We start from the raw sequence: 4,499 nt of genomic DNA on the forward strand, positions 1-4,499 counted from the left end.
TGGTAAATACAAGGTTCGTCCTGTAGCAATACCTCAAGAATTGAGCAACCTTTGGATCCCTACTGGTAAGCTCCCAAAAATCCAAAAAAATAAAAAACAAATTCCGTTCTTTTGTGGTTGTCTCTAGTTATGGGTAGTTTTCTGTTGCATGAGTGCTAGGTGGGTACTAAGAATAGGTTAGAAAGAAGAGATCCAACAAGTAATGACCTTATACATATACTCTCATCAATACTTTTTAAAATGGGAGACCAACAGCAAAACCCTCCACCTAAATCTCTGAAAGATAGGTTCTATCCTACTGAGTAGCCCAACCTTCTTGCATAGTTCTACCATAAGCCTAGGGCAATAATTTTGAGCTTAAATCTTAGTACATCACTATGTTGCCCCACTTCCATGGGCTGACTTCTGAGGATGCATACCTATTTCTAAGGGAATTTGAAGAGGTATGTGTTCTAATTAAGATTCAATAGCTTTCTGATGATGCTATTAAGCTTAGGTTCATCACTTTTGCATTGAAAGACCAAGCTAAGATGTGATTGTATGGGTTACCCACAAATTCCATAACCACATGGGAACAATGCACAATAGTCTTCCTTAAAATGTTTTTCCCAATTCATAAGATCAATAAACTTAGAAGCGATATCCTTCAGTTTAGGCAAAAGCCTAGTGAGTCCTTTTCTAAACTTATGGAGAGATTCAAGGATCTACTCCGCGAATGCCCTCACCGTGGCCTAGACTTATGGCATTTATGCTAAATAATTTATGAGGGTATTGGTTACCCAACTAAACAAGTGATAGACCCTATGTGCCCTGAGGGATTCACATCCTTTACAAATGAAGGAAAGGAATGAGAATTCTTACTTGACTTATCTAACAAAACCCATGAGTGGGAATCAACCCAAGAAAATAAAAGAACCATAAGAGGGAAAAAATATTTTGTGGATAGGATTGTAGAGCCCTACTTTCTAAACCAAGTTTATTGACCGATTGGTTTGGTTTGGTCTTACAGGATCAGAACCGGTAAGGGTCGATGCTGGTACCCTATAGTGCATAACTACAAGGGTGATGTCAAATGTGGGGTGGCCGGACAAAATTGAGCCAGTAACTAAGGTGGTTCACATGCCTAAGCCGTGCCATTGCACATATCACAAAGCCATGTACGAATAGGAAAGGTACGTTATGGCATTGAATGATGAGAATTTAGTTTGCAATACGTGGCGAGAGCGAGATATGCGTTAAAATCCCGTTTCCCACCAAAATACAGCAAGGTTGGCCTTATTTCGGCCAACTGGTGGGTGGTCACTAGTAGGTGCGAGACCTACCAATGTGACCCACCTGTAGGGGTAACGTGGGCCCCAGCAAGCCCAACTTGGGTGGGCACGTGTATTTCAGACTCCTCATCATAATGAGGTCTTGTATGCCTGATAATGTCAGTTATTTCACCCAAAATCGTGATTTAATGTGTTTTGGTCCATGAAGGGGCAAAATCAAATAGGCCTTAGAAGATATTTATTAACAATAGTATAAATAGAATTTTTGTTTCTCTCTCTCTCTCATTTATGATTTCAGCAAGTTTGGTGAGAGGAGTAAAGAGGAGGGAGAAAAGAGGAAGAAGAAGAGAAGGAAGAAGGAAGAAGGAAGAAGGAAGAAGGAAGAAGGAAGAAGGTTTCCCCTTGGATTCTAGAGCCCCGACTTACCTTTTCGTCACCGGTGCCTTCAGATCTATGTTTTGAGGTATGTAACACCATAAACCCTTAAGATGTAATGAAACCCTTTTGTGTGTGGTCAAATCAAAGGTGTCATGGAAACCTTGTGTGATTTCTTTGAAGCTTTGAGGAAAGGAAAACTAAGATTTGGAGGTATTGGGGTGACATTTTGAGTTTGGAAAGAAGAACTTAAGTTTTGGGGTTTTTTAGCTAAGGTATAATTTCATTCCCCAAAACCTTGATGTTAACTTAGATATATGGAATAATCAAGTAAATGAAGCTTAAAATGTGTGGAAAATGAAGTGGGAACAACCCCCTTGGATTCCTAAGAGGTGGAATGAAGGAGAGAAGAAGTTCACCAAAAACCGCAGAACACTAGTGCATAGCACTGGCGGGTCGTCAGACCTACCAGTGTGACCCCCCAGTCTGACCTGGGCTTCTGATCCAAAAGGTGGGTAAGACCGGCAGCTGTTATGACCCACTAGTCTCTTCTAGGCCTATTGGCGGGCAGGACTAGTGGGTACCAGACCCACTGGTGTAACCCATCGATCTCACCAATGTTTTTAGGTATATCGACGAGCAGGACCGGTGGGTACCAGACCTATCGGTAGCACCCACCGGTTTTCTCTAGACCTATGGGAGGGTACCAAACCCATCGATGTAACCCACCAGTCTCGCCAGTGCTTCTAGGCATACCGGCAGGTAGGACCGATGGGTACCAGACCCATCGGTTTGACCTACTGGTCTGTGTCTGTGTGCTATCTGCCTGGGTAGTTTGCACAGGTGGGTTCTCCTACCCACCTGTATGACCTACCTATAGCCCAAATGAGCTCCAATGGAACTCAAACTCACCGACAACCTTCTTCATGCTATTAAACGCATCATGACCATATTTTACGTCTTTTTATAATTCTGAAATAGACGTATTCTAAATTCCTATCTGTGTTAGGTTTTGAGACATTCGTCTTCACTCTGGATCTTACCCATACCACAAGTGCATATTCTCCTACAAAAATAAGTAAGTGCATATTCTCCTACAAAAATAAGTAAGTGGGGAGAGGACTTTGACCTTATTTTGGGAGTGTTTTTGGCATCTTGTTCATTCATATACCATTTTGACATTACGAATGCCATTCTCATGCATATGCTTGACTGCTATTGAATGCATTTAGAAATGAACATGTTGTATCTATAAATTTCCAATTGTTCGTTATTTGTTGAGAATTTTTTAGCATAAATTTATTGATGAATGGAGTATGATGAGAATTTACCAAATATGTATGTGATTCCTAGAATAGATGTTGTAGTCAGCTTGGAAACGAATGCATTGATACACCGTGGAATGGGACGAGAAAGTACTATGCAGTCATACTATCTCATGTAGGAGCATGTGGTTCGGTTTTCATATTCCCTCGTGCTATAACCCTTCCAAACAAGGGTTCACATGTTAGGTTATCACTGGGGGAAAGCACCAATTACGGACCGTTGTGGCAGTTAGAAGTATGCCCGGTTGATCATTAGGGCAGTCAACAACTTTGGTGATATATTCAGAGGGCTAATTATACTACTTTTATTTTCTGCTATGGTTCGGCCATGATTTATATTTCTGCTGTGGTTCGGCCATGATTTAGTTTTCTAAGTGCTCACGGTTGGTCTTCTCCAACAACCCTATAGGCAAATCGTGGGACAGGGCATACACACATTGTGGTTGTGAATAATATGTAACCTATGACCTAGCAAATGTTGCTTAGGTGAAATAGGATTAAAATGAATTGCATGCATTTAGTATCATTTGATTACAACTCTTATGTGAGTCTTTGTTTCCATTTACTGAGCTAGTGAGCTCACCTCTCGTGTACACATTTTTTTTAGATGATTGTGTAAGCTACTCGGTAGAGGAACCTGTGTCGGATCCCACCGATAAAACCCCAGTGGGGATTGGTGAAGCATAGAACGATTACACCATGGTGATGGTTGCCCATGCAAGAATTGTGTTATAGGGCAACAGTAGTAGACTCTAGTAATTGTTCTCATTTTTTATTCTTTTGGTATACACCCCTTTTGTGCTCTTGATAATTAAATTGTTATTTCCTGTGTAAATATTATGCCTACGGATCCACATGTAATTATACTTTGTATAACAAATTGGGTATCAAGTGTATGGGGATTTACAGATATTTATACATGACAAGACTTTCGCTGAAACTACATTATTATATACATGTGGCTTGCTGTGTTGTGGTTACTGCATCAAATGATCCTGGCCATTTTGAGTTACCCAGAGGGAACCCGGTCACTGGTTTGGTTCTATGGGAATGGGGCATGACAAGGATAGTAGCCAAGGAAGCCCATTTGGATAGCCTAATCAAAAGAATTAAGGCTATTGTTCCTAGAGAGCCATCATCAGTCAATATAGTTAAGATGTGTGCTTGGTGCCAGTCCCCTAGACATATTATAGAAGAATGCCCCATACCTCTGGAGGCACTTCTAATGATAGTGTTAATGCCTTATATCAAAATAATCCACATAGTAACACTTACAATCTAGGGTGGAGGAATCACCCAAATTTTTCTTGGAATCAGGGGCCACCAAGCAGGGCCTCCCAATTTCCATATTCATAATCAGCCTAGATCCTAAAGGTCTCAATAGCCTTTTGCCCCAAATACTTTTCCTAGGCCAAATGTAGGGCCTCAAGCTAGTTTCCCTAGGCCCCCTCTCCTCTCATCTTATCCGTAACCCCCTGAGTTTACCAACACTTGAGAGGCCAGTAGAATAAGTGACTTGGAAAAGAAT

The 4,499-nt window shown here is 41.1% G+C and overlaps 1 non-coding gene across 1 annotated transcript; it reads right to left on the reverse strand.

The window, feature by feature from the left end:
- Nucleotides 1–626: 626 nt before the first annotated feature.
- On the reverse strand, nt 627–733 carry LOC122062189. The gene has a single exon (XR_006134818.1). It is a non-coding gene; the product is annotated as a small nucleolar RNA R71 (small nucleolar RNA).
- Between the last annotated feature and the right edge of the window lie 3,766 nt (nt 734–4,499).

This window comes from Macadamia integrifolia, chromosome 14 (assembly GCF_013358625.1).
Source record: "Macadamia integrifolia cultivar HAES 741 chromosome 14, SCU_Mint_v3, whole genome shotgun sequence".
In the NCBI taxonomy this organism is placed as follows: domain Eukaryota; kingdom Viridiplantae; phylum Streptophyta; class Magnoliopsida; order Proteales; family Proteaceae; genus Macadamia; species Macadamia integrifolia.